Source organism: Musca autumnalis, unplaced genomic scaffold (genome assembly GCF_047663935.1).
Source record: "Musca autumnalis isolate F117 unplaced genomic scaffold, ASM4766393v1 scaffold_3, whole genome shotgun sequence".
In the NCBI taxonomy this organism is placed as follows: domain Eukaryota; kingdom Metazoa; phylum Arthropoda; class Insecta; order Diptera; family Muscidae; genus Musca; species Musca autumnalis.
In genome coordinates, this window is record NW_027411866.1 from 218,306,373 (window position 1) to 218,318,671 (window position 12,299).

Consider the following 12,299-nt stretch of genomic DNA (forward strand, 5'->3'; position numbering starts at 1 on the left):
ATGTCCTATGTCGATGGCGAAGCTACCCCATGGGTGGGGAGGCTTCGCCACTTTTTAGACATTTTGTAAATGTTAAAAAATAATATTTTAAAAACAAAATTATAATCATTTATATATCAAAACTTATAGTCAAGACATGCTAATATTCTTACCAAAAATAATATTTGGAAAAACTTTAATGATGTCGATATGAGAACATTTTGAAAAAAACGTGGCGAAGGCGCCCCATGTTACCATATATGGTGAGCGGCTGCAGCAGTGATAATGCCTCGGAACGTCCTTTTCGCTACCCGACCATCAGAAGGATTAGGCAGATCTCTGAAGCGGTGATTGTTGAACTCTCTGAAATTCGGCCAATCAGTTTTCCCATGATTGTGCGGCGTTAAGAGGTGATGAAATCGGGCGGTGTAACCATGGTGGTCTGATCCGAAATAAATAACGGTTGTCAGGTGACGTCATTTGTCAGACCAGGTAACACGGTGATTAATTCTGGCGAATTGAAACACTCTCCTCTAATTCCGGTAGGGGCGTCCTCATTGGCCTAGCAAAAAGTAGAGCTATCTATCTGCGTTTCCGAGGACCGAATGCCACATCTTATGATGCCCATAACCAAGACCAGACCAAGCTCAGCCTTGTAGTGAACGTTTTCCATTACAACCAAATTTTGCCTTATCAAGACAACAACAAATTATCAACGGAAAAACCAAATTCATAATTCGGCGAATAAAATTGTATTCATGGTAAAAATATAATTCTTAGTCTTTAAAGATATTTACCAATTACATTGCTTGAAGTCTGCATACAATTCCACAAATAATTTTGTTTGTTGGTATATCCGCATTGGCTATGTTTTGCCCTCATTCTTGGTACCTGGCCTCAATTTTTTTTGTAAAACGCTCACAATTACCCACAACGCTTGAAATAGATTCTAATACTCTGGTCATTCAAATTCCATTCACCGTGTATCTTCTTACAGTTCATCAATATATTTATATTTTTTTTCTACTAAATTCATTCCTGTTTTGCTCACATTTTACAACTTTTCTAATTTTATTAGCTTCACTTAAAATTTCTTGTTTTTAACTGTGCTTTAATTGTTTACGAATGAACTAATAACATATCAATTAAAATTGACAGATAGTAAATGAGATTAACAGCTATCCCATTTTTTATAAGTTTTGTTTTGATCGGATATCCTATTTATGTGGTGACTATAGCTACATCTCAGATCGTAAGCGGTTTGTTACTTGACTAACAAATACATGTTGTTTGACAGACATATCTGATTATTGTTTTTAGATTTCTTTTTAAGCTTAAATTGCAATTAAACGATCAGAAAAACTAATTTTTTATAATAAATTGAATATTAACTCTTATAACAAACAATAAATCTGATTAATATTCAATCGAATTCTTGTCATTGAATCGTACAATTCCATACTAATTGTTGCAACTTTGAGACAAGTTAATGAATGTGGCAACATTGAAGACTGATTTTTAAGCCCTTGTCAAAATGACAACAAATCTAAGGTATCAAGTTGCACAGGTTGTGATTTCAACTTCCTTTACAAATCTACATTGCAAGTGTTAACATCAATTTTGATTCTGCCAATAATCAGTGTTTTTAGTCAGCATCATTAGCTGCAAAGCTATATAATTTTAATATTTGAAAAGATCAAACTCTGTTTTTGAAAACTTTTGCCTAATTTATAAAAGCAATAGAAGGTGAGCATGCAAAAAAAGATTGGTTAGTTTTTGCTTTAAAGCAAGTATTTCTTTTAAAGATTACAACCAGAAAAATACTGGAGAAATTCACTTCACCTTTATCAGAATCCGTGCTACAAAAAGTGGTCTATACCACAAAGACTCACGCTACCCACAGGGTAGCGTGTTGGCCCTTTTGTGGATTCTTCAAAAATCGCATGGAGTGTGCTACCTCTACCTTAAACATAATTTCTGTGAGTTACTTCAACTAAAGCAAAAATTGCCACCCAATCATTATTGTGAAGGGAGTGTTCAACATATGATGGGGATCTGAGTATAACCATATTGCAAATCATCATCCTCAATCAAGTGCTTGCCCGTTAGTTAATTAATCCAGATAAGTGAACATATCGATTATCATCAATATGAGCCTGTAATTGGATACATTCCAAAAAAATGCAAATCTTCCCATCATATTGCTTCCATACCAACAATACCCAACAAGTGATTCTATCTCCTCAATACACCGGAGATACATCATCCTAAACAACACGCAACTTCAGATACATTTTTACGTATTTGCAACAAGTGGTCAGAAGACGTAACCCCTTGCTGATAATCATTTATGAGCCGCTATGACTCAACTAACTCTGGATTCCCGATGAACTTTATTTAAGTATACGTATGGATATCAATATCACCACATAATATTTAATAATTTTTTTGAGTAATTTAATTTTGAGTCAAGAGCATTTAGAGTATTCTAATCAACGTAAGAGACAGCACTCGCCCCGTTTCCATCTACTTTCCTTTTTGCAGCAGCAGCAACCATCAATTCGATGCAGGAGGCCTTCTTCATTCAATAGTTGGTGGTAAGTTTGGTAACAGCTGATTTTTATTTGTCCCTTATTGATATTTCATTGCGCTCTTACATTGATTTATTAAAAGAAACAAGTAATGAGAATTTATAATAAACAATGAGTACCGTTCATAATGATTTCTCCCAATTGAGGTGAATATTGCCATAGTATAACAGTTCCAGATTAAGTACTCACTCTCATTATCGATTCTCATTACGTACGGCATAACAAAGAAATAAAAAAAAACACACATATCTATACTTACATACATAGTATGTAAATTTTTAATTTAAATAATTTTTTTGTATCTTTGTTTTGCTAAGCGTTTTGCCTACCGTTTTATACAGAATAGATATTTAGAATTTTAACCCCTTAAGGGCTGAACATTTTTTTGTGTTCTCATAAAAGTAAATGATCAAAATGAATTGTATTTATATATTTCAATTCTAAATTCCTTTTTGATTAAGCCATAAGCTGATCATTTCATTTTCTTAGTAATATATTATCTAAATTATGCATTATGTTTTGAATAAAATAGAGATTGTATGCCAAAGGATGCCCTGGTAAATTAATATCTGATGTTTTCTGCCATGTGAAGTGAAGAAGTGTAAGTATGAATGCTGGGGGTCCTGGATATACATTTTTAGCGCCTTCAGGACGATGGATGGTGTGGGTAAAGAAGCGCAGCATTCTCACAAAAACATCCGTGAGAATCGATAAACGAAAAAGACATAGGTATTTATAATAGGTTTGTCATTATTAATGTTGCAGTGGCTAATATGGGGATTTTTAATATTGATTTAGTCCACTCTGGTCCATTTAGTTAATGCAATAGTTTAATTTAAAAATAAAAAGGGAGTCTACATTAATTCAATGTAGTGGATAAAGATTTTTGTGAAAAAAGGACCGAACCACCCCACCCGACTGATCGCTGGCAAAGCAAAGGCTCCCGCAGTCCTTCCTTCACAGAAATTCTACGGTGTTAAAATTTATGTTTTTTTTTAAGAAAGGGACACCATATCCTCCGGGTCACTACATTAATTTGGCGCCCATACGTGCGGGGCCGAAGCGATGTTGCTCATCATTTGGCTCACATTTTTCTTTATATTTTAACATTTTTTATTATTTTTTTAGACTTCATACATTTTCAGGTTGAACGATCTCGTTGACTTAAAATTCGTTTTTGCAAATAGTTGCGGCGTTCTTTCAGGAATATTTAGCATTCTGGCGTTTTAAGACCGGAATAGCTAACCGATTGAAAAGCTACAGCAATTTTGCTGACTCGAAGGATAAGAAAATATAGAGAGTTTGATCTGAAAAGCTTTGTGAGCTGGTTAAAATTATAATTAGTGAGCTGAGATATCAATAACCTTACAGTCAAACAGGATTTCATTAAAATAGCAGGTTTGCAATTTAGTGACCTTTGATTGGAAGGGCAGATGACAGTTCAAATACTTTAATTGGTTTGCTCCTGTTAGTATGTTTTGATTATGTTAGCAAAGTTCCATAGCCCAGGTTGTTTTCCTTATCTATTGTCTTTTTCCAGCGTACATACATACGTATTTCTTCGTCACCGACTTCACAATGGCAAGAAAACATAATACAAATTAATTTATATTAAAAAACTTCAAGTTCGATTTTGATTCATTCCTTTTAGTATATATATACTGGAAAAGGAAATACATATATACAACATTTTTCAACACAATATTATTACTAATTTTTTTAGCAATATTGAATTCTAAATTTGATCCTGGCAGCAGAATTATCGTTTCCTTATAGTTACATAAAATTCGTTTACAAAAACAAATTCCTCAGATATATAGTATAATTCGTTTATACTTATTGTACATTAATGAACAGCAAAATCTGCAAAATATCTTTAGAAACTATAACGATTTTTGTTTGATCAAAAATTTAGATCTCTATTGATCGATACATTGATTATCAATGCAAAAATAAATACTTTCTACCACCTTTAACCCAATAATTTTTCAATTTTACGAAAATATTATTTTTTTTTTGGGAATTCTCCTTTTTATGAGTCTAAAGATAGAATATCTGGAATAGTACAGACTCGTATCCATTAAATCTTCAAGAACATTTATTTCCAAGCATTTGTCAACATGCCCGTACAAAACTCGCCACCCGCTTCTTCTTCTTCAGAACCTCCACCGCCTTCTTTTTCACAACCTCCACCGCCTTCCACGGCAGCCCTTTCCACGGTTCCGCCGGTATGTAGTGTGTGCAATGAAACTATAGCAGATGGTGACGAATGTCTTGTGCTACAAGTATGTTTGCATTCATTCCATCGATCTTGTATCGAAAATCACTTCTCAGCGTCTAAAGAATGTCCAACATGCAAAAGACCGTGTGAACCCAGTGAACTAAGAGGTGTAGTCACACAGCCTACAAATACTCCTGCACCTAAACCACCAGCCGCCCGAGGCAAAGGAAGAGGAGCAATGGCCAAGCGTTATATTACGAGAAATGCTGCTCGAAATTTATTTCAAGAAAACTCCTTTTTTAATCAGAACCAAAACTTACCATATTATGGGGAAAATATTCCAAGTCAGAACGTTCCAACTCCTAGTCAGAATGCTGAAGAATCACACAGTCCTTTTTCACCCATTCAGACCACAAATCATAATAACTCCGTTAGTACCAACCAAATCGAGAGAATTGTTGAAGCAAGCTTAGCCAGAATTCTTCAAAATTTGAACATTGTACCCAGCGGTAACAACGAAAATACCAACAACAACTTCATTAACCACAATGGTAATTCTATGTCGTCATTATCATTTCATCCACAACAACAACAGCAAGCAATGTCTCAAAATAACCAAAATCCAAATTTTCCTTTGAATGGCAATGCCAGTAGTTTACCCCAACAGCATGGTTATTCCAATTCACATAGGTCAAATCAAATTCTACCGAATCAGATAATCCCATTTCAAGGAAATCCTTCGGGATCCAATCAACAATCATCCCAATCGTCAAATAATCAAAATACTAATGGACAACAACAATCGCAAAATAATAAGAACACTTCCAACATCCCACCATATCCTAATCAAAATGCCGATAACTCTGGTAATTTGAATTTATCTTCCAATGTACCAAGTACATCCAGTAATATGCCTTTCGATAAGGTAACATCTATTATCCAAAGTTGGAACCTTAAATTTGATGGGTCATCAAATGGTTTGAGTGTGGATGAATTTTTGTACAGGCTAGGATCGTTGACTTTTGACTATTTTAATGGCGATTACAGCCTCATATGTAGGAATTTAAACTGCCTACTTACCGGTAAAGCCAGAGACTGGTACTGGCGCTACCATAAGCAGGTGAGGTTTATAGAATGGAACGCATTTTGCGTAGCACTTAGAGACCAATATAAAGAATTCAAATCCTCTTATGATATAAGAGAAGAAATTCGGGCAAGGAAACAAAAGCCCAACGAAACATTCGATGCATTCTTTGACTCTGTTTTAGCAATGGCGGACAGATTGCCTAGGGCTATGACCGAAGCTGAACTAATCGAAATTTTAGCTCGAAATCTTCGGCCAGACATTCGGCAAGATCTGCTGTACGTCCCGATAGTTTCAATATCGCATCTACGAAAACTCGTACAGATGCGTGAGAACTTCTTTAATGACGAGTATGTTCGTAAAACCTTACCCAGTCGAAATCTTCAATATCAACTACCTCGTCGTAATGTAGCAGAAATAGCTACAGACGAGCATGACCTCACTTTAATAAATGAACATACAGATCACAGTATTGAGGCTTTACAAAAGTCTGATATTGTTTCCACTTGTTGGAACTGTGATGTAGTAGGCCACCACTGGCAGGATTGTCTCCAAGACAGATCAGTGTTTTGCTACGGATGTGGGGCCAAAAACACTTACAAGCCCAACTGCAACAAGTGTGCTAATAGAAAACATAGCACTTCAAAAAACTTGAAGACTTTCAGTCCTCAAATGGACAAACCCCAATAAATACTCCACAATTTTCTTCAAATCTTAATCAATACCATAACTCAAACTACAACACACCCAAATATGACGTCATCACTGATAAGCCTAAACCCATTACTGTTTTGAAAAAACCAGTACAAAACGAAACCAATGACAAAGATAATTGTACTAAGATAATACACCCAAAGTTGCCTTACCACATTAGATGGCAGATGTACTGCGAAAGACGAAACGAAATCTTTAACCCATCTGAAATTTCAGCCGTTCACGTCAAAAAAACTAAACGTTCTACAAAGAGACTTAGAACTTACTTTAAAACGCGCAAACTTTGTTCGAAACTTCTAGTTTCCACAATAGTAGCGAATCCAAAAGATTTACGCTATTATGCGAAAGTGTCCTTCTTGAGTTTCGACGAGTATGGGTTAATTGACACGGGTGCAAATGTCAGTTGCATTGGCTCAGATCTAGCAGCGACAGATTTCACGAAGTTTCCTAATTTCAATAAAATTAAATCTATCGTGAAAACTGCCGATGGTAGCTCGCAAAAAGTTCATGGCTGGATAGACGTCAGCATATCCTTTAAAGGCCAAGCCAGAACCCTTCGGTTATTCATTATACCTACCATTTCTCAAAGACTTATTTTGGGAATCGATTTTTGTCGAAACTTTAATTTAATTCCAAATATAATGTGTTCGGGAGACATAATAACCACTAATTGCAATTTAAATGACAAAGAACAATCACCAACTTTTAATTCTTCATCAATTTTGAGCTGCCAAGAAATATCTGATAGCCCAAAAGCGCCTAATCCTGACGAATATCCCCTTACAGAGGCAGAACGTCATCAATTACAGACAGTAATTGACCTTTTTCCTAATTTCGAGGCCAAAGGATTAGGTCGAACAAGCCTTTTAAAACACAGCATAGACGTAGGTTCTGCTCAGCCCATCAAGCAGAGGTTTTACCCTGTATCTCCTGCAGTGGAAAAACTGATGTTTGCTGAGGTTGACAGGATGCTACAATTAGGAGTGATAGAGCCATCAAACTCATCATGGAGTTCTCCGATGAGGTTGGTGGTAAAACCCAATAAAGTAAGACTGTGTCTTGACGCCAGAAAATTGAATTCGGTTACGGTAAAGGATGCATATCCTTTACCCAATATCGAAGGTATTTTCGCTCGATTACCAAAGGCCAACATCATATCCAAGTTGGATTTGAAAGACGCATTTTGGCAGATCGGGTTGGATGAGAAGTCCAAACATTTGACTGCGTTCACAGTCCCGGGAAGGCCTCTGTACCAATTTGTGGTCATGCCATTCGGGCTGTGTAACGCAGCTCAAACTATGTGTCGTCTCATGGACGAAATAATACCACCCGATCTTCGCCACAGTGTGTTCGGATACTTGGATGACTTGGTAATTGTTTCCGAAGATTTTCCGACGCATTTAGAAGTGTTAATGAGAATTTCAGCCCAATTCCGTAAGGCCAACCTTACATTAAACATTTCGAAAAGTCACTTTTGTGTAACAAAAGTGAACTATCTTGGCTATGTCATAGGGAATGGGGGTATTATGACCGACAACGACAAAATTGTAGCTATCCTTCAGTGGCCTATACCGAAAAATTTAAAGCAGGTTCGGGGGTTCCTGGGTCTAGCGGGGTGGTACAGGAGATTTATACCAAACTTCTCTACAGAAGTGTCTCCAATAACCGACATATTGTCAACAAAGAGAAAGTTCCTTTGGACCAACGAGGCCCAAAAGGCTTTCGAGCGAATAAAGTTATTGTTGACTACGGCTCCTGTACTCACCAACCCAGATTTCGGAAAGAAATTTTACCTCCACTGTGACGCCAGTGATTACGGGGTTGGGGCAGTTCTTGTTCAACTGGACGATGAAGGTAATGAAAAACCCATCGCCTATATGAGCAAGAAACTGAACTCAGCCCAGCGTAATTACAGCGTCACAGAGAGGGAATGCCTGGCTGCCATCGAGGCAATTAAAAAATTTCGGTGCTACTTGGAGCTGCAAGAGTTCGAAGTCATAACGGACCACTCAAGTTTGCTTTGGCTCATGCGGCAACCAGACCTGACAGGACGATTAGCGCGCTGGGTATTCAAGCTGCAAAGCTACAAGTTCACCATAACCCACAGGAAAGGGAAAGATAATGTCGTCCCAGACGCCTTATCTAGAATACCCAATGAGGAAATAGCAGCACTTGAGTTTTCTGAACCCGAAATTGATCTGAATTCCCCTTCATTCAACGATGAGGACTATCAGACCCTCAAAGAAAAGGTCACTAATAATCAGGCTAAATTTCCAGACCTGAAAATCATTGACAAATACGTGTATTATCGAACACAACATTATTCAGGAGATGAAATCCAAGAGCAAGAGGCGTGGAAATTATGGGTTCCTCTCAAATTGAGAAGGAAAACCATTTCTGTTGCTCATGACACTCCCGTAGCTGCACACGGAGGCATGGGAAAAACACTCCAACTCTTGAGGCGACATTTCTTCTGGCCGGGAATGGTCTCTGATGTCAGGAAATATGTCAGAGATTGTGAAACATGTAAGCAGACTAAATCACCCAACATGGTCATGAAGCCACCAATGGTAAACCCTTCTGTGTCTATTCGACCTTTTCAGAGGATATACATTGACATTTTAGGACCTTATCCGCGCAGTAAAACAGGACATATTGGGCTATTGATTGTTCTTGACCATCTTACTAAGTTTCACTGGCTTTGCCCATTGAAGAAGTTTACTTCGGCAGCCATACAGAATTTCCTCGAAAAACAAATCTTTCACACATATGGTGTCCCAGAATCCATTATCAGCGATAACGGTAGTCAGTTTCGCGCATATGATCTGAACGCTTTCTTTACGTCATTGGGGATAAATCATATCTATACGGCTTTATACTCGCCCCAGGCCAATGCGTCAGAAAGAGTTAACAGATCTCTGATTGCTGGCATTAGAGCATACCTTAAAAGTGATCATAGGCAATGGGATGAAAACCTATCTGCAATCAGTTGTGCACTTCGTAACTCATATCACCAATCGATAAATTGTTCGCCCTATCACGCTCTGTTTGGGTTTGATATGATTACACATGCATCCTCCTATGACCTTTTGAAGAACCTTAACCTTTTGAATGAACCTACTGTTAAGCTGACAAATGATGATCAATTACAACTTATCCGACATGACCTCAAGAAGCATATAAAAGAAGCTTTTGAGAAAAACCAAAAGCAGTACAATTTACGTACTCGCCAACAAACATTCAGTGTTGGACAAGAAGTCTTTCGGCGAAATTTTGCACAATCCAACATGGAAAAACAGTTTAATGCAAAATTAGCACCAGTCTTCTTAAAGGCAAAAATTCGAGATAAGCTGGGAAATCATTATTATATTCTTGAGGATATGAACGGTAAGCTTGTCGGCACGTTCCATGCAAAGGATATACGCTCCTAAAAACGTTCTGTTTCCTATTAATTCGCTTATCAAATTGAGCGAATTACTCGGTTTGTAGTGAACGTTTTCCATTACAACCAAATTTTGCCTTATCAAGACAACAACAAATTATCAACGGAAAAACCAAATTCATAATTCGGCGAATAAAATTGTATTCATGGTAAAAATATAATTCTTAGTCTTTAAAGATATTTACCAATTACATTGCTTGAAGTCTGCATACAATTCCACAAATAATTTTGTTTGTTGGTATATCCGCATTGGCTATGTTTTGCCCTCATTCTTGGTACCTGGCCTTAATTTTTTTTGTAAAACGCTCACAATTACCCACAACGCTTGAAATAGATTCTAATACTCTGGTCATTCAAATTCCATTCACCGTGTATCTTCTTACAGTTCATCAATATATTTATATTTTTTTTCTACTAAATTCATTCCTGTTTTGCTCACATTTTACAACTTTTCTAATTTTATTAGCTTCACTTAAAATTTCTTGTTTTTAACTGTGCTTTAATTGTTTACGAATGAACTAATAACATATCAATTAAAATTGACAGATAGTAAATGAGATTAACAGCTATCCCATTTTTTATAAGTTTTGTTTTGATCGGATATCCTATTTATGTGGTGACTATAGCTACATCTCAGATCGTAAGCGGTTTGTTACTTGACTAACAAATACATGTTGTTTGACAGACATATCTGATTATTGTTTTTAGATTTCTTTTTAAGCTTAAATTGCAATTAAACGATCAGAAAAACTAATTTTTTATAATAAATTGAATATTAACTCTTATAACAAACAATAAATCTGATTAATATTCAATCGAATTCTTGTCATTGAATCGTACAATTCCATACTAATTGTTGCAACTTTGAGACAAGTTAATGAATGTGGCAACATTGAAGACTGATTTTTAAGCCCTTGTCAAAATGACAACAAATCTAAGGTATCAAGTTGCACAGGTTGTGATTTCAACTTCCTTTACAAATCTACATTGCAAGTGTTAACATCAATTTTGATTCTGCCAATAATCAGTGTTTTTAGTCAGCATCATTAGCTGCAAAGCTATATAATTTTAATATTTGAAAAGATCAAACTCTGTTTTTGAAAACTTTTGCCTAATTTATAAAAGCAATAGAAGGTGAGCATGCAAAAAAAGATTGGTTAGTTTTTGCTTTAAAGCAAGTATTTCTTTTAAAGATTACAACCAGAAAAATACTGGAGAAATTCACTTCACCTTTATCAGAATCCGTGCTACAAAAAGTGGTCTATACCACAAAGACTCACGCTACCCACAGGGTAGCGTGTTGGCCCTTTTGTGGATTCTTCAAAAATCGCATGGAGTGTGCTACCTCTACCTTAAACATAATTTCTGTGAGTTACTTCAACTAAAGCAAAAATTGCCACCCAATCATTATTGTGAAGGGAGTGTTCAACATATGATGGGGATCTGAGTATAACCATATTGCAAATCATCATCCTCAATCAAGTGCTTGCCCGTTAGTTAATTAATCCAGATAAGTGAACATATCGATTATCATCAATATGAGCCTGTAATTGGATACATTCCAAAAAAATGCAAATCTTCCCATCATATTGCTTCCATACCAACAATACCCAACAAGTGATTCTATCTCCTCAATACACCGGAGATACATCATCCTAAACAACACGCAACTTCAGATACATTTTTACGTATTTGCAACAAGTGGTCAGAAGACGTAACCCCTTGCTGATAATCATTTATGAGCCGCTATGACTCAACTAACTCTGGATTCCCGATGAACTTTATTTAAGTATACGTATGGATATCAATATCACCACATAATATTTAATAATTTTTTTGAGTAATTTAATTTTGAGTCAAGAGCATTTAGAGTATTCTAATCAACGTAAGAGACAGCACTCGCCCCGTTTCCATCTACTTTCCTTTTTGCAGCAGCAGCAACCATCAATTCGATGCAGGAGGCCTTCTTCATTCAATAGTTGGTGGTAAGTTTGGTAACAGCTGATTTTTATTTGTCCCTTATTGATATTTCATTGCGCTCTTACATTGATTTATTAAAAGAAACAAGTAATGAGAATTTATAATAAACAATGAGTACCGTTCATAATGATTTCTCCCAATTGAGGTGAATATTGCCATAGTATAACAGTTCCAGATTAAGTACTCACTCTCATTATCGATTCTCATTACGTACGGCATAACAAAGAAATAAAAAAAAAACACACATATCTATACTTACATACATAGTATGTAAATTTTTAATTTAAA

The 12,299-nt window shown here is 36.2% G+C and overlaps 2 protein-coding genes and 1 long non-coding RNA gene across 3 annotated transcripts in view; 2 read left to right on the forward strand and 1 right to left on the reverse strand.

The window, feature by feature from the left end:
• fog (folded gastrulation) overlaps window positions 1–12,299 on the reverse strand; it is a 423,880-nt gene that overhangs the window by 286,768 nt on the left and 124,813 nt on the right. The window lies entirely within an intron of this gene.
• LOC141398983 (uncharacterized) overlaps window positions 1–12,299 on the forward strand; it is a 438,842-nt gene that overhangs the window by 182,262 nt on the left and 244,281 nt on the right. The window lies entirely within an intron of this gene.
• LOC141397124 (uncharacterized) lies at window positions 1,541–3,136 on the forward strand. The gene is made up of 2 exons (XR_012411311.1): window positions 1,541–1,725; window positions 1,785–3,136. It is a non-coding gene; the product is annotated as an uncharacterized lncRNA (long non-coding RNA).